The sequence below is a fragment of the Podarcis gaigeae genome (genome assembly GCF_964106915.1).
Source record: "Podarcis gaigeae genome assembly, chromosome: 8".
NCBI lineage: Eukaryota > Metazoa > Chordata > Lepidosauria > Squamata > Lacertidae > Podarcis > Podarcis gaigeae.
In genome coordinates, this window is record NC_139684.1 from 14,619,641 (window position 1) to 14,637,919 (window position 18,279).

Consider the following 18,279-nt stretch of genomic DNA (forward strand, 5'->3'; position numbering starts at 1 on the left):
ATCTGCACAGACGCACACACCCGCAAACAGCAAAGTTTAAAGTGGTCACAGAGTTAAGCAGTAATATAGCATGGGAATATTGGTTCTTGGACCCCTGTTCACACGTGTGGCACTGTGGTCTAAACCACTGAGCCTCTTGGGCTTGCTGATCAGAATGTCAGGGATTCGATTCCCTGTGACAGGGTGAGCTCCCGTTGCTCTGTCCCAGCACCTGCCAGCCTAGCAGTTCGAAAGCACACCAGTGCAAGTAGATAAATAGGTACCACTGTAGTGGGAAGGTAAAAGGTGTTTCTGTGCAATCTGGTTTCCGTCACGGTGTCCTGCTGCACCAGAAGCGGTTTAGTCCTGCTGGCCACATGACCCGGAAAGATGTCTGTGGACAAACACCGGCTCCCGCGGCCTGAAAGCGAGATGAGTGCTGCAACCCCATAGTCACCTTTGACTGGACTTAACTGTCCAGGGGTCCTTTACTTTTTTTTTACCTTACCCGCTTAATCCACCTACATTGCTTGCCGCTCTCTACCCCTCTGGCAACGAACAGACCACACTCTTAAGTAAGTTTAAAAGTAAGCTTTACTTACAAAATCCAAAGGTCTGATTCATGCATTATTTCATGCAGCAGCAAGGAGAACACTGGTAAAATACTCCTTTGTATGAAATATGGAAAGTTAGCTTTAAGCATGCTGATTGGGGTTCAGTAAAGGACAGTTGTGAGGAAGCCTGAGCAGGTGATTTAATTTTAGATTATTTAGATTTAATTATTTTAGATATTTCTTGATCTACTTGATATAGATACAGTGGTACCTCGGGTTACATACGCTTCAGGTTACAGACGTTTCAGGTTACAGACTCCGCTAACCCAGAAATAGTGCTTCAGGTTAAGAACTTTGCTTCAGGATGAGAACAGAAATTGTGCTCCGGCGGTGTGGCAGCAGCAGGAGGCCCCATTAGCTAAAGTGGTGCTTCAGGTTAAGAACAGTTTCAGGTTAAGAACGGACCTCCAGAACGAATTATGTACTTAACCTGAGGCACCACTGTATATGCTTGATATTGATGAAGATGATTATATTCTGCTCATTGCAACGAAACAAAACAAATCGCATGGCTGCCATTCCTCCCCCTGTCCTCTGCCCAAATCCTGCCCCCATTTGCTGGAATAAAACAGCCTTCCAAGCTGCTCTGTTGCAAGGAGACCATCTCTCTCTCTGCCCCTCCAACTTTCCAGTAGAAGCAATGACCTTCCGGAAAACTCCCAAGGCAGCCCGGAGAACCAGATGGCACTGCAGGCCTCAGAATTTCGCCAATCACCAATGCACAGACCTCATCCTTTTCTAGCATGTGTTGGGGAGGGCAAGGGCCTGACTCGGGTCCCCACCAAAGAACCAACAAATCATAAACCTTCTGCAAGGGAATGGAGTCAGGCAGGGAGGGGGGGGAGTGGACAGCTGGTGGCTAAAGGCAGCTCACCCATACATGTCCGGAGAATGTCGACGGTGCCCCCCCCCCCCGTCCTTTGAGCACCTGTTCTGACTTTTCTTTTTGCAGAGATTTGCTCAAAGATGCTTAAATGCACACCTTTCCCAGAAAGATTCACAGCATTTAACGCCTGCTGCTCGGATCAGAGGGCAACAAGGCACAGAATAAGGAAGGTTGCAGCCCCCCCCCAGTTCTTTTTCACGGTCTCCCCTGCCCCAACTCCAACTCTTTCTTTTTTAAAAAAATATTTTTATTAAGGATTTTCTTGTTTTACAGAAGTGTAGTGCCTCGTATTTTTTTCTTCTTCTTCTTCCATGTAACGTTTTTACAAATCCGTTTCATTTGTTGAGGCATTAGGGGGAGAAGAAAACAGAAAGAAAAAAGAAAGGGGGGGTGGGGAGAGGGAGGATGGATGGGGGTGGGGTCGGGTGGCGGTGTTTCTATTATGTTTAATGTATGTAGAGTTTGGTGTCAGCGTTGCTTGTGTTGTTCACTTGTGTTCCTTTGGTGGTGAGAGAGGTTGGGGTTGGCTTAGGGTGTGATTGTTTGCTTGTGATTGGCTGTGGTGATCTTTGTTTTCGTGTGTGAGTGAGGTGGGTGGGTGTTTTGGATCAGGTTAGCCATATTGATTTGTATGCTGTTGGTGGATTATTGTCATTGTCCTGTTGGGCTGTGTATGTGATAAAGGGGAGCCATACTGGGGTGAAGGCGTCTTCTTCTGTTTGTCCCCGTGTCAGTTTCAGTTTATTAGTTAATTTTTCTAGTAGGGCTGTTTCCCATACTATTTGGTACCATTGGTCCATGCTTACTCCTGACAGGTCTCTCCAGGGTCTGGTTATGATGTTTCTGGTTGCTGAGAGCAGGTGGGTTATAAGTTCTTTGTGGTGTAAATGGGCATTGTTGTCTTGGAAGATGTTTAGTAGGGCCAATTCTGGGGTGATGTCTATTACTTGCTTAGTTATTTTACATATTTCTTGTATGGCTGTTGTCCAGAATAGTTGAATTTTGGGACACTCCCACCACATGTGGAGGTATGTGCCTGAGGAGGTGCACCCTCTCCAGCATTTTGGTGAGGTTCCTGGGTGTATTAGCGCTAGTTTCCTTGGTGTTAGGTACCACCTGTAGGTGAGTTTCAGTGTGAGTTCTTTTCTTTTTGTTGATATGGATTTAAAGGGGGGTTTAGACCACATTCTGGTCCATTGAGTGGGGTTAATCTCATAGCCTATGTCATTCTCCCATTGTTTTTTGATTGTGTCTAGGGGATTTGCGGGATTTTGGAGTAGTATTTTGTATATTGCGGATACCGTCCCTTTACCATTTCCCTTTGTTGTTAGGAGGAGGTTTTCGAAGGTTGTCAGGGGCCTAGTTGCTGCTGATTTTACTGTTTCTGAGCAGCAGGGTGATTTGCCACCTAGCAAGGCCAGTTTCCTTTTGAAGCTGAAGTCGCTGCATTTGCAAGGACTGGTTGCTTCTCACACACAGGTTGAGAAGGTGTTGTAAACAAAATCTGCCGTTTTTCCCTTATGGGGTATCCAAGAGCCCGTATTGAGTCCTTACGTGGGTTCCCTATTGGTAGGAGAAAATAGCAGAGGCCAATCAGAGAATATTTAGAAGCAAAGCAGCTAGTAAGACTGATCTTTATTAAAGCTGTTGCAACAGGGTGCTCCCCTCACACACAGGAGGACGGAAGAGGACCCAGAACCAAGGTGTGCCCACCATTATATAGACATTTTAAATTGCCTTTCCTGGAGCTCAAGACCACCCCTCCATACATCATACATACATCATAGAAGGGGAGTAACCCAAGACCAGCCCCCCACAAACATCAAAACTACATCACAGAAAAGGCGGTCTACAACAGAAATTTGAATGTTGTTGTTTTTCCTGACTGTCAGGTTATCTGATCAGGCCTTATCTGATTGCCTTTTCTGGTGATATGATAGCCATGTTCAAATATATAAAAGGATGTCACATAGAGGAGGGAGAAAGGTTGTTTTCTGCTGCTCCAGAGAAGCGGACACGGAGCAATGGATCCAAACTACAAGAAAGAAGATTCCGCCTAAACATTAGGAAGAACTTCCTGAAAGTAAGAGCTGTTCGACAGTGGAATTTGCTGCCAAGGAGTGTGGTGGAGTCTCCTTCTTTGGAGGTCTTTAAGCAGAGGCTTGACAACCATATGTCAGGAGTGCTCTGATGGTGTTTCCTGCTTGGCAGGGGGTTGGACTCGATGGCCCTTGTGGTCTCTTCCAACTCTATGATTCTATGATTCTATGATTTGGTCAGCTTGAGAGTCAAAATGGTTTCAGGATGGTCTTCCTGTGCTGATGTATGTATGTGCTTGGTTGGTACATTTATGAACATTTATTATATATATAAGACCTTAAATTTTATTATTACAAAGGCGTTTGCGATGAGCCTCATTCACCCGACTCACTCTGAGCAAAGCAATATCCCATGAACTTCTGCCCTGTCTGGGCCATAAAAATATAAAACTTCTTTCTAGGCTGCCTCTGGGGTTCCAGTCTTGTCTGGGGATGCTAGGAGGAATGAAAATGGGATCATGTTACAGCGCTGTACCGTGATGCTTTGGCCCGTCCCCTAAAATGAATATGAGATCCCTGCTTCAATAGGGGAACAGGGCCTCTAAGAGGAATGGGATGCCATCAGGTCAGAAGCACACAGGCTCCACAGGCTGGTCTTGTGGGTGGCAGAGGGCTCTCCTCCATTGATGGGTTTTAAGCAGAGATTGGATGACCATCTGCCAGGGACAGGACCGGATTTAGGTTTGGTGAGGCCCTAAGCTACTGAAGCTAATGGGGCCCTTTACATGTCCAGCTGTCCTTTGTCAACAACAAATTGTGCTGTTTTTTGTTGTTGAATACTGTATATGCTATATGGTAATTGATGGACCTAATAGGTATCTAAAGCCATTTGCACATAAGAAATAGGAGCCTACACAACACGAAACACTGTTGCTGTACATCCAACTGTACATTCAACTGCCATGCAACCAGTCCATGCAAAATGTAGGTACCCTGTATATAGAAATGAGCAAACCAGTGATATTTTAGGGAGCAGGCTAGCAGGCGGGGCCCATTACTTACATCATAGGAGCCCACACAACACAAAACACTGTTGCTGTATGAAGGTTTTACTTTATTTGTTTTTTTTATCTTATATTTTGGAAATGTACATCCAGTCTCTTTTCCTTTAATTTTTTCACCCCCAGCGCAAGAGAGTGGGGCCCTAAGCTATAGCTAGGCCCTTCACAGCCTAGGACCCTCGTACCTACGGGACCACCTCTCCCGGTATACCCCACAGAGAGCCTCAAGGTCCATAAATAGCAACACCCTAGAGGTCCCGGGCCCTAAGGAAGTTAGATTGGCTTCAGCCAGAGCCAGGGCCTTTTCAACACTGGCTCCAACCTGGTGGAACGCTCTGCCTCATGACACCAGGGCACTGCAGGATCTGATTTCTTTCCGCAGGGCCTGTAAGACAGAGTTGTTCTGCCTAGCCTTTGATGAGGCTAAATTTTAATATTTTAATATTTCAATATTTTAATGTTGTATTTTAATTTTGTTTTTAAGTTGTAATCATTCAACTTGTTTTTATTATTGCTTGTAAGCCGCTCTGAGCCCGGCCTTGGCTGGGGAGGGCGGGGTATAAATAAAAATTATTATTATTATTATTATTATTATTATTATTATTATTATACGTAAATCCGGCACTGGCCAGGGATTCTTTAGCTGCGATTCAGGCATTGCAGGGGGTTGGATTAGATGACCCTTGGGGCCCCCTTCCAACTCTACGTTTCTATGATTCTGTCTACAGCAGGAGGCGGTCTACAGCAGAAATCCTGTCTGCCAGGATACCTGATAGCGGTCACTGATTGCATTACCTGGGCAGCCTGCCCCTTCTTTTGTGACGGTTAATACTTTAGTTCCTGAACCAAGGGCACAGGCTCGCCCTATTCATACATAAATGTGCCCTTAAGACAGGATTTGCAGGCAAAAAGGCAATGAGAAGTCTTTCCCCATTTGCCTCCCTTACTGCAGAGGAATATTTGAGGTCATTGGGTCAGTCAAAATGGCTCTCCCTTACTATTTCAGACACATGGTTCATATATTTAGATATGTGCGCATTTATGAATATTTATTCTATATTTGACAACTTGAAATTCTTATAACACTGTGAATTGCCTCTGGGCTCTGCCCTGCTTGCAATCCCCTTTCTGCCTCTGGCAATGTCAGGGATGAAACCAGGGACCTCACTTCGTGAAGAGTGGGGAATCTGTTCCGGGGATCCTGTCCACATCCCAGCCCTGGAAGATTATAGGAGCAGCCTCGTCACCGTCTTGAGTCCCCCTTTCTCTTAAATTCATGCTCTGCAGTCAAATAACCCCCCCCCCCCCAAGCCTCGTGCATGCGACTGTGCCCTCCCCTCCCGCGCTGAAAAAGAAAATCAGCATTAAATGGCAGGGGTCTGCCAGAAGGCTCCTCCAGAGCGCATCCGCTTTCTGGCGCCTGCCTCAGACATCGATTCCCTCTTAACCTGCCTCCCTTGGCACTGGGATCAAGTGCCACCGTGTCTCCGGTTCCTGCCTGCGCTTTGGAAGGAAGGGGTAAGGGGGGTGCCCGCATCTAATGGTGCTTAGAGCAATCGATTGTGTTCTACCTGTTTAATTATGGAGATTGGGGCTTAAAAGCTTACTCAGGCCACGGAAGGGAGCTTTGGATAACAAGTGAATTGCTTGGCAGGAAATGAAGGTCTTTGTGTGTGAGAGTGTGTGTGTGTGTGTGAACCCGGTCTGCAATCAGTTTGAATCTAAAAAAGAAAGAGGTTCCAAAACCCCAATCGCCCAGAAGCCGACCTTCTGAAAAAAGTCTGTAACTTTATCCATGGCACAGAGAAAGCGGAGGAAGAAAAGTTCCCCCTACCCCACCTCTCAAAACACTAGTAGCTCATGGACATCCAATGAATGAATAATTTTTTAAAAATTAATTTTTTTTAATTTTAATTTTTTTTAGATTTTAAAAATTATTTCGACTGCATCAGACCAACACAGCTACCTACCTGAATCCAATGAAGGAGTGTAGGAAGATTCAGGAAAGAGAAAATGAAATCCTTCTTTGCGCAATGCATTGTTAAACTACGGAACTCACTGCCACAGGAGGCAGTGACAGCCACCAACTTGAACTAGGTGGGTTTAAAAGAGGATTCGGCAAATCCACGGAGGACAAGGGATTCATTGGTTATTAGGCACAATGGTCATACCAATTATAGGAATCTGTATGGAAACTAAGAGAGGATATGTTTCTTAAATGTTATCCTTCCTTCCTTACGTTTGTGAGTTCAGCAGAGTACATCCCTTTCTCAGCAAAAAAGAAAGAAGATAGCTTTAGCCTTTTAATTTAAGTAATCCAGGATGGAGACTGGATTTCCTGTTATTTCCCCCTCTTCTTTAAAACAATAAGCATGCAAAATGATCTTCTTATAAGATAGATTTACTCTCTATTTCACACCAGCAGTCTAGAGGCAGGCTTATATTGTAGTTACAGACATATATTATATTTTAGAATGGGAATCTGAGCTGTGACTCAGACTCAGCATATGTCCTATGTCCCTAGTCATTGGTGGAGCTTTTTAAAGACAAAGCCCAAAGTTGTTGAACTCTTTCTTTCTTTCTTTCTTTCTTTCTTTCTTTCTTTCTTTCTTTCTTTCTTTCTTCTTCTTCTTCTTCTTCTTCTTCTTCTTCTTCTTCTTCTTCTTCTTCTTCTTCTTCTAATGCCAAAAAATTGTGATTTTTCAATTGACTTCTCTAAGATCCAGGACAAAGTGCCACCTTTCAGAAATTCTCCCTGGATGTCAATTCTGCCTTTGAAAGGTGGGGAAATGCGAAAACATGGCCCTAGAGAAGAGCTCTAGCAGGAGGCTGGACACAGGGGGAGTAGCTCTCACAGAAAGGATTTCCTGTAGATCCTGTGAGATCCAACTTTCTCTCTGTGTGTGCTTTCCTAGCAATCAGAAGGAAACCCCAGGCAGGGAGAGAGCTCTTGTGCTCAGATCCTGCTGTGGCCACAGGATGATGGGCTAGATGGGCATCGGCCTGATCCAGCAGAGGTCTTCTAATGCTCCCAGGAGCCATATTCTCTGGCCTACATGTGAGTCTACAAATGCTGCCTCGAGTCCCGGGAGCAGCGAGAAGCATGCTGTGTGTCTATGCGCAACAACGTATTGAAATACTGCAGCCGAGGCCAGGTCACCAGCATTCATGCACAGTGCTGTCGGAAGGCGTTGCTGCTACATTTGGGGTGGCCAATGCAGTATTCTGAGCACACATGCATATGGAAACATGGCCAGGAAGTCTGGGGCAACCGCAGAGCTTCTATGTGCGCATGTGCAGTATCATAAGAAGATGTAATCGCTAGGGTCAGAGCATTCCAAGCATGAGGGTGCATGTGAGGGTTTGTGTAGAAATATGACGCCTGGGTCTGAGGAATCAACTGAGCACCTGTGCATGCATGCACAGCACCACAATAAACTATATTGGTTAGAACAGAAACGCTTTGTCAGGAGTCCAGTTCCCGGCTTGATAACTCAGTGAGTGTAGTTAATTAAAAAGGATGCTTTATTGTCAAAACAAACAGATAGCTCTGGATGGCTTTAACGCAACCTCCACCACCATCAATCAAGATGACCCTTCTGAAGACTGCTTCCTGACTAGAAGCAACTGAACTTTTGCTTCATATGTCTTTTGTTTTGCTTCCTGTCTTGCAGCCCTCCCATTTGTTGAGACCTCGGAGAGGTCAGCTCCCCCCTCTTCACCATTCTCTGAGAGGCTGTCTCTTAACTCTTTCATGTCTGTTTGTGCTTCCGGCAAGCTTTGCCTGCGTTCTAGCTTGCTCTCAGCCATTCCCTGATCAGCCCGCATTCCAAGGTGTGATGGCCTGGGATTTGGACTCGGATGCTGAACCTGAGGGGTCCCAGCCTGCACAGAATTCTCCGGCTCCAGAATCAGCTGAGCTGGGGCTGGGGCCTGAGCCTGAAGGGTCCTCACCTGTGCTGGATCCTCAGGTGCAGACACCAGCTGAGTCTGCTCTGGCTCCTGAGGTGATGGAGGACCCATTGCCTGCAGGTGCTCCACTCTCAGCCCCGTCAGAGGAAGCTGAGGTTGCCTCTGGGTCCAGTAACCCTCCAGCCTCTCCTGGGCTGCAGAGACTCAGGACAGAGAGGCAGAGGGAACTAAGTTCCCGCAGGAGGAGTGCTCACCTCCAGGCCAGGAGAGGCGAGTCACCAGAGGATCGGGGCCACCCTATGCCTCGGGGCAGATAAAAGACGGCCAGCCCCAGTCCCAAGTTGGTTGCTAGTTCCTGCCTGAACCCTGTCCTGCTTTCCTGCCTGAGCTCCAGACCTGCCCTGGCTCCCTGCTTGCATGTCTGCTCCTGACTTCACCTGACTCCCTGACCTGCATCCAGCTTCAGCTACTACGGACTGCCTCAATGTTGCACCTTTGACCACGGTCCGGACTTGGTCTTTGCCTCTCAGGTAACCCACGGGACCAGCACACAAGGGGTGGGGGAGTTGGCACTAGCTGATGCTCATCCTGAAGGGCACTTAACCCTCTCTGTTCCTGGCTGCTTTCTTCATTTGGCAGCACTTCTTCCTTGGGAGCTGGCTCATTCATGACACCGTTGCAGCCAATGGCATATTCTGAGAGTGGCATGCACGCACAGCAGTCCAAGGAATGGCCCTCCTCCATGTCATCAGATACCCCAAGTGGTGGGTCGCCACCAGTGGAGGTGACACACATGCCTGCCCTAATTGTGTTTCATAAGAATTCGCTGTGCTGAGCTTTCTTACCTAGCACAGACATGGAATGAGAAGCAGCTCCAGCGATTGCTTCGCAGTCCAGGAATGACAGCAGGAGATGACAGCAATCTCTCCAGAGCTGCATGTGAGACGACGACGCCCACACCTGCCTGTTACATGCGTGGGCGCCGGAGCCGAGTTGCTGAATGAGAAAGGAGGACGTTGGAGGAGGAGGGAGGCATCGAGTGCTGTTACTGCCACCCCTGTGCCACCAGGCGAGCTAGTTTATCCCTGAAGCATGAGATTCAATTACCTTTATTGTTATCTTAGCTTACGTAGCGGGGGAAAGTTATTAGCCACCACAAAATTATCTGGTTCTGTGCTTGTTGTTTTCTTTCTTTCTTTCTTTCTTTCTTTCTTTCTTTCTTTCTTTCTTTCTTTCTTTCATGCTGGAAAGATAGTGCGCTGGGGCAGCCAAGCATGGATGCAAACGGAAGCTCGGGACGGCTGGACGGATGTACATGGATGCTCACGGCAGCCGTTGAGAGCAGAGAGTCATAGAGTTGGAAGGGACTGTGAGTGCCATCGAGTCCAACCCCTGCAATGCAGGACTCTTCTGCCCATGTTGGACTCGAACCCACAACTCCAAGATTAAGAGTCTCCTGCTTTTCTGACTGGGCTATCCCAGAGACAGACAGAAGAGTGTGCAAATGCCCTCATTTCCTTATCACACACCTTTCCTGATGGGGCAGAACTTCCTCACCTGCCAGTATTCCTTACATTCCTTATCTGATATCTGGGCTATGTGAGATCAGCTTTGCTTATGAGTACATTTTAAAAAATGTAGCTTAAGCACCAACAATTGGGAAACACTTGCTTGCGAGCGCTCCAATTGGAGAACAGCCTTTACCAAATGTGTATTGGTCTTTGAAGACACTCGAACTCAGGACGCAAGGGAGAAACATGTTAAGAGGAAGGCACATTTGGCAAACCCTCACCATGATCAACTCCCACCCGGAAACCTATGTACCCACTGTGGGAAGATGTGTGGATCCAGAATGGGCCTCCACAGTCACTTATGGACTTATTATTAAAACTGTGTTTATGGAAGACAATCTTACTCGGCTATGAGTGAAGAAGAAGGATGTCAGATCCTCTTTTAAAGCCATCTGAGTCGGTGACTATCGCTGCCTCTTGTGGAAGTGAGTTCCACAGTTTAACTATTGTGTTGCGTGAAGCCCCAGGATCAGGGCCTGGGGAGCCGGGGTATGGCAAGAGCAAGGGAGAGAGTGAGCGAGCAAAAGGCAGTCAGTGGGAATTATTAATTGCCAGAGAGCAGAGCGCTACATGCTCCATTTCAAGCGTTCTCTTGTCTGTTTTGAAACTGTGAAATGAGGCGAAGCAATCAAGAAGGGGCTTTTAATAATCATCCCCGGCTCTGACATTTAAATTACAGATGACATTTTCAATTAAACGGGCACTCTCGGCAGGTTTAATTTAGCTATCAGTTCTGCTCTAGGTCTCGAAATTCATGTAAAAAATAATAATGCAGGGAGGAGGGGGTAGAATGAGCTCACAGATGAGCAACGACGACAGAACAGGTGCCTTCTTAAAGGAGGGAGCGGGGGGCTCCCGACTGTAAGCAAATGTCTGGACAGGGGACTCATTCTGAGATCGGACCAGAAACTGGGACAGCTTCTGTAAATCTGGGACTGTCCCTGGAAAATAGGGACACTTGGAGGGTCTGAAATGCCCTGGACCAACTGCAGTTGGCTTGACAGCTACGGCCATTCCTGAACCAGGGAAGCCACGGCAGTTCATGCATTGCTTACTTCAAGACTAGATGGCTGCAATGCGCTCTATGCATGGCTCCCCTCGTATTTGCTCCAGAAGCTGCTGTTCGTGCAGAGTGCTGCAGCACCATCGCTGACAGGAGCGGGGCCTTATCAGCATACGATGTTTGTGCTTAGAGAACTGCACTGCTTGCCAATTTGGTACCGGGTCAAGTTCAAGGTCTTACTCTCAGATCATAAAGCCCTTAACAGCTGGCCTATGAGATCGCCTTACCCCCCAAAAACAACTCCACCTACACTTCGGAACTCCCTGCCTATTGATATCAGGCATGCCCCTTCTCTGTATAGTGGGCCCTCGGGTTGTGAAATTGATCCATGCGGGATGCATGTTCGCAACCCGCAGCATTCGCAACCCGTGTCTGCGCATGCGTGGGTTGCGATTCGGTGCTTCTGTGCATGCGCAAAGCGTGATTTAGTGCTTCTGCACATGCACGACCATCGAAACCTGGAAGTAACCCGTTCCGGTACTTCCAGGTTTTGCTGGTCTGTAACCCCAAAAAAGGCAACCTGAAGCAGCTGTAACCCAACTGTACTCTTTTTGGTGCCTGCTACAAACATTCTTATTTAGACTAGTCTATCCACGTGGGTGGTGCTGCAGTCTAAACCACTGAGCCTAGGGCTTGCCTATCAGAAGGTCGATGGTTCGAATCCTCGCGATGGGGTGAGCTCCTGTTGTTCAGTCCCAGCTCCTGCCAACCTAGCAGTTCAAAAGCACATCACATTTCCGTATGCTGTTCTGGTTCACCAGAAGCAGCTTAGACATGCTGGCCACATGACCCGGAAGCTGTCTGTGGACAAACGCCAGCTCTCTTGGCCTATAGAGCGAGATGAGCGCCGCAACCCCAGAGTTGTCCGCAACTGGACCTAATGGTCAGGGGTACCTTTACCTTTATCCAGGTGTTTAGAAAGTTGATACGCAGCTCAGTCTGTCCTCAGCTACCTTCCAGGGGTGTCAATCCGAATAAAATATTGGAGAGGCCTAGGTAAGTCCTGCCCCACAGAATCAAACACATGACACAGTGCACACACCCCATTTGTATAGTAATTCCCAACAATATTTTTTGGGGGGGACCTCAAATATTTTATTGTGGGGGCCGAAGATGCCTCGGCCCCTAGGAGTTGGCTCCTATGTTACCCACCTAGAGTGCCATTAATAATAATAAAAATATTAAGCTAGCAGAGAATGCAACTTGCAAGCTTCAGCCCAGCAGAAGCTGATTGCAAATGATAGAATGGATCGGTCTATGCTCCTCTCCCCCCTTTTTAAATCCATTTTTATTAATTTTTAACATATTAATTAACATTCATACAACAGAACTTCTCATCTTATACAATATTTTTTTGGACTTCCGTCAACACCTCTGATGATTTTCCGTACTTATCACTTATTATGCATTTCTTAATTTCATATTACCTTTATATATCTTTAACTAATAATTACCTATGCTCCTCTCCCAATTTACCTCCATCTCCAGGATCCACCCCCTGTGGTATCACTAGCGGCCACCCCTAGGCCTCAGGTTTGGCCCCCGAAATCTCAATGTCTGGGGTTGGACTTGGAAACCCTATAAAGCAGGGGTTGGGAACCCCAGGCTCACAGACTGAATGCAGTCTTTTTTTGGTTCTGGCGCCACCTACTGTTGACCTCCTTGCCTTTTGCCCTACCAGTCTCCATGGTCGACAAGCCACCGCTGTAAGCCACAGCTGCTAAACCAGCTCTTCCTCTGCTGAGCTGATTTGGCAGGTTTCTCCCTGAGAAGGTGGTGGGAGGGAAAAGCAAATTTCGTTGGCGTGCACAGGGTCGGCAAACAGCAGCTCCCCGTTAGATGACATCATTGTCGCTGCTGCAAAATAAGTGGCAGCCCTTGCTCACAGCCTCGATTTACGCCCAGGCTCCTTTCCACTCTGCCGACACCAGCTGCCGAGAACATCACGTCCGCTGAACTGAGAACAGTGTGTGTGAGAGAGTGGGAGATGGGGAAATATTGGCTGTAATTAGATCGGCATCGTTTTGAGGAGGTCATCCCAGACAGAAAGCGCTTGGCTCATTAGAGGCAACAGTGTTATTGACATTCTGATCAATTTGCATAGCTTAGGCGCAATTAGGTGAAAACAGCACCGGTTTCTGCTTGCCAGCGATTGAGGCTGTCAGCGTCTCCTTATCTGACACCGATCCTCTGCCTGACACGATGCTACTTGCAGTGTAGCGACACAGGGCTTGGCGACTTTTGGTCCCTCTACTTCAGTATCGTCCACACTGACTGGCAGCAGCTCTCTGCGGTTTCAATTTTCCCAGCCTACCTGGAGATGCTGAGCACTGGCCTTAGAATCATAAGTTTGGAAGGGGTTCCGAGGGTCCAGGCTCCTTCTGTGTGCAATGTCACTGAGTTATGGCTCTTCCCTTAAGACACAGAAACACAGAAGGCTGCCTTCTGCTGAATCAGGCCACCGACTCATCTAGCTCAGTATTGCTGACACTGACTGACAGTGGCTCTCCAGGCTTTCAGGCAGGGAACAAATAAATAGAGCAGACCAGCCTAATCCCCTCTGTGAACAACGTCTCTATTTATTTATTTTAAGGGGGTGGGAAGCTGTCTCGTGTAAGAGAGAGAAAGAGATCAACATTCTGCTTCGGTCGTGGTTAGGAAAGGCACAAGTCGGCCGACCTTCTTGGCTGATTTCAATTTTATCCCCCTTAAAATCCATAATGTAAGGAGATAAAAAGGGAAATAATTAGAAAATTAGCAAATGCATCTGGAGAGAAGAAAGAAAGGGCCCCGGGGCAATTAATCCCATCCCTCAGCTAGCTCCATTAAAGTTCACTGTAATTAGATAGTAAACTACCGCGGTTTACATTAATGTAAAAGAAAAAAGACCAAATTGAATTATAGGACTAGAAGCCGGCTCGTGTTGGGGGAGGAAGGAAAGGGAAAAAGGAAAGACTGTAATTAAAACCAGTGATAAGTTGAACGGAACCCTCTTCTAATCACAGCCACAAGCACCTCGTTCCTGCCACAGCTCCTGGAAGTGGTGCTGTTCATTTTGCATGAGAACATGAGCGCCCTGCTAGGTTAAACCAAAGTTCTGTCTAGTGGCATCAACGCATGCCATTGTTTCAGAGCTAAATTGTAGGGTGGGAGGGCAGAGTCAAGGGGAGGAGGCTGCAGGCTGGGTGAGCCTGCAGCCACTTCACTTCCCGCCCCCATATGTAGCCCCAAACACCCCCTTTCCTTCAGTGCCTCAGAGACATCACCTTGCCAACAAAGGTAGGTATAGTTAAAGCTATGGTTTTCCCAGTATAGAAGTGAGAGCTGGACCATAAAGAAGGCTGATCGCCGAAGAATTGATGCTTTTGAATTCTGGTGCTGGAGGAGACTCTTGAGAGTCCCATGGACTGCAAGAAGATCAAGCCTATCCATTTTTAAGGAAATCAGCCCTGAGTGCTCACTGGAAGGGCAGATCCTGAAGCTGAGGCTCCAGTACTTTGGCCACCTCATGAGAAGAGAAGACTCCCTGGAAAAGACCCTGATGTTGGGAAAGATGGAGGGCACAAGGAGAAGGGGACGACAGAGGACGAGATGGTTGGATAGTGTTCTCGAAGCTACCAGCATGAGTTTGACCAAACTGCGGGAGGCAGTGGAAGACAGGAGTGCATGGCGTGCTCTGGTCCATGGGGTCACGAAGAGTCGGACACGACTAAATGACTAAACAACAACAACATGTGGAAGCTCTGAGCCTCCAGGTTCTTTTGGACCTCAGCTCCCATCAGCAATCAAGACATCATCTTCACCATTAATGCAGACTTTCCAAGTGTCCCTATTTAACAGATTTACAGAAGCTGTCCTGGTTTCAGATTGATCCTAGAATGTCCCACTTTTCTTTAGGATGTCCCTACTTGCATCAGAGAGATGTTGGATGGTATGGGGTTATGCAACCCCCAAGCCAGGAGATAAGTAACTATACAACCTTTAGAATGCATGTTACGGGCAGCCCTGTAAGGTTTTTGTAAATTTTTTTTAGGTTCTTATATACAGTGGTAAAAGGGACGCGGGTGGTGCTGTGGGTTAAACCACTGAGCCTAGGACTTGCCAATCAGAAGGTCGGTGGTTCGAATCCCCACGACGGGGTGAGCTCCCATTGCTCGGTCCCTCCTCCTGCCAACCTAGCAGTTTGAAAGCACGTCAAAGTGCAAGTAGATAAATAGGTACCACTCCGGCGGGAAGGTAAACAGCATTTCTGTGCACTGCTCTGGTTCTCCAGAAGCGGCCTAGTCATGCTGGCCACATGACTCGGAAGCTGTACACCGGCTCCCTCGGCCAATACAGCGAGATGAGCGCCACAACCCCCAGAGTCAGTCACGATTGGACCTAATGTTCAGGGGCCCCTTTACCTTTATATAGTGGTACCTCGGGTTAAGTACTTAATTCGTTCTGGAGGTCTGTTCTTAATCTGAACCTGTTCTTAACCTGAAGCACCACTTTAGCTAATGGGGCCTCCCGCTGCCACTGTGCTGCCAGAGCACGATTTCTGTTCTCATCCTGAAGCAAAGTTCTTAACCCAAGGTACTATTTCTGGGTTAGAGGAGTCTGTAACCTGAAGCATCTGTAAACCTGAAGCGTATGTAACCCAAGGTACCACTGTACGTTGGAAGCCACCCAGAGTGTCTGGGGGGCCACTCAGTCAGATGGATGGAGTATAAATTATTAAACCATTCTGATATGGTTTAATATGGAATAAGATGTCCCTATTTTCATCAGAGAAATGTTGGAGGTTATGTTAAGGTGGACATGATCCTTTTGTCCCTCTCTTCTAACTCCAGGACACCCAATGAAGGTGACTTTTGTTAGATGATTCAGGGCAGATGAAAGAAAGTCCTTCTTCACGATGCACAGAGTTAAACTGGAACTCGCTCCCACAGGAGATGGTGATGGCCACCAACTTGGATGGCTTTAAAGGGACTGGGCAAATTCATGGAGGAGAATCAAGCTACTGATGGCTGATTCTGTGGCTGGAAGCAGTAGTCCTTCTGAATACCCATTGTTGGAAACCTCAGGTGGGGAGAAGGTTCTTGTGCTCTGGTCCTGCTTGTGAGCTTCCCATTGAGGCATCTGATTGGCCACTGTGAGATGAGAATGATGGACTACATGGGCTATTGGACTACTGCAATGCACTCTACGTGGGGCTACCTTTGAAGATGACCCAGAAACTGCAATTAATCCAGAATGCAGCAGCTAGACTGGTGACTGGGAGTGGCCGCAGGGACCACGTGACACCAGTCCTGAAAGATCTTCATTGGCTCCCAGTACGTTTCCGAGCACAATTCAAAGTGTTGGTGCTGACCTTTAAAGCCCTAAACGACCTCAGTCCTGTATACCTGAAGGAGCATCTCCACCCCCATCATCCAGCTCGGACACTGAGATCCAGCACTGATGGCCTTCTGGCAGTTCCCTTGCTGCGAGAAGTGAGGTTACAAGGAACCAGGCAGAGGGCCTTCTCGGTAGTGGCACCTGTCCTGTGGAACGCTATTCCAGCAGATGTCAAGGCAATAAACAACTATTTTACTTTTAAAAGACACCTGAAGGCGGCCCTATTTAAGGAAGTTTTTAATGTCTGATGCTGTATTGTTTCTGATATTTGGTTGGAAGCCACCCACAGTGGCTGGGGAGACCCAGTCAGATGGGCGGAGTATAAATAATAATAATAAAAATAAATCATCATCATCATCATCATCCAGCAGAACCTTTCTTACATTCATACCAGTTCAATCAGAAAGCTGCCAGATTCTCATGATAAGCGAGGAGAAAAATCTGCAGCCGTTCTCTCCGCAGTATTCATAATTTTATTAACCTTTCCTCGTGCCTTCTCTGCCTTGCTTCTAACAAGCTAAAGAACTGTCATCAAGCTCTCTCTCTGCTTGTATCTAAACATGTATAAATTGATGGATTCATTATGCTTCATTTGGTATCTAGGTTTTTTTCTTCTTCTTTTAGGCATAACTAAAAATATAAAATAAACCCAGCAACCCTGAATGTGTTATAAATATGCATCTCCTCTAATAGTGGGGGAGAAAACAGTTTTGAAAAGCTCCATAATGATGAATTTAATGAGCTGTTCCTTAATTGCCCCAAAGAAAAAGGAGAAGGAGGGGTGCATGAATGAATCGCTGGGATGATGAGATAATTACACCCAAACCATGAACTTCTTTTGGGTTGCTGGGAAATAAGGAACAGGAGCTGTGGAGGGAAGGGTGGAATTAATCTAGGTTGCGTGTTTTTTTTCAAAAAAATTTTTTTTTTAAGTATCACAAAGTGAACAGTAAGCTAATGAGGACAAGGAAAGTAGTTTAGCTGCTACAAGACTCTGATGCTCATAGAAGAGGCCTGTCAGCTTTCACTAAGGTATTATTTCCACCAAAATAACTTCTTCCCCAAACCAGAGAGCCAGCCAATTAGTCCCCTTAATTAATCAGCTGCCTCAAAACAGCTGCATGCTTCCATAGCTGGTCTCCATCGAAAATGGCTTCTCCATGCAAACCAGGAAGTGACCTCTCTGGACAACTGAAGGACTCTTCTTTTCTTATATCTGTGGCTGTGGTCTCCTGGGTGACACAGTGTGATGGTCTGGGATTCAGACTCAGAAGCTGAATCTGAGGAATCCCAGCCTGCACAGGAGTCCCCGCCTCCAGAACCAGCTGAGCCGGGGCTGGGGCCTGAGCCTGAAGGGTCCTCACCTGTGCTGGATCCTCAGGTGCAGGCACCAGCTGAGTCTGCTCTGGCCCCTGAGGTGCTGGAGGACCCATTGCCTGCAGGTGCTCCACTCTTAGCCCACACACAGACACACAGACACCATTAGGCAGCTGAATGTGCATGTGTAGTCCATCCATTTCCCTCCCTCCCACCTCTACTCCACATGGCCCCGGGCCTGGTAACCCACTCTACGTCACTGCCCATCTCACTTGTATGGTTTCTCCCCTTCACGCCTCTTCCAGCTTGAGGCTGAAGGGATCAAGTTGTATGGAGGAACTGTCACCTTGACTATGGAGGTAGCAGGTTTTATGGTTGTGGGTGGGGAGAGGAATTTTTGGCATAACACAACTCATAACTCAATGGGAAAACTTGACAGAGTAACAGCATAGTCCTAT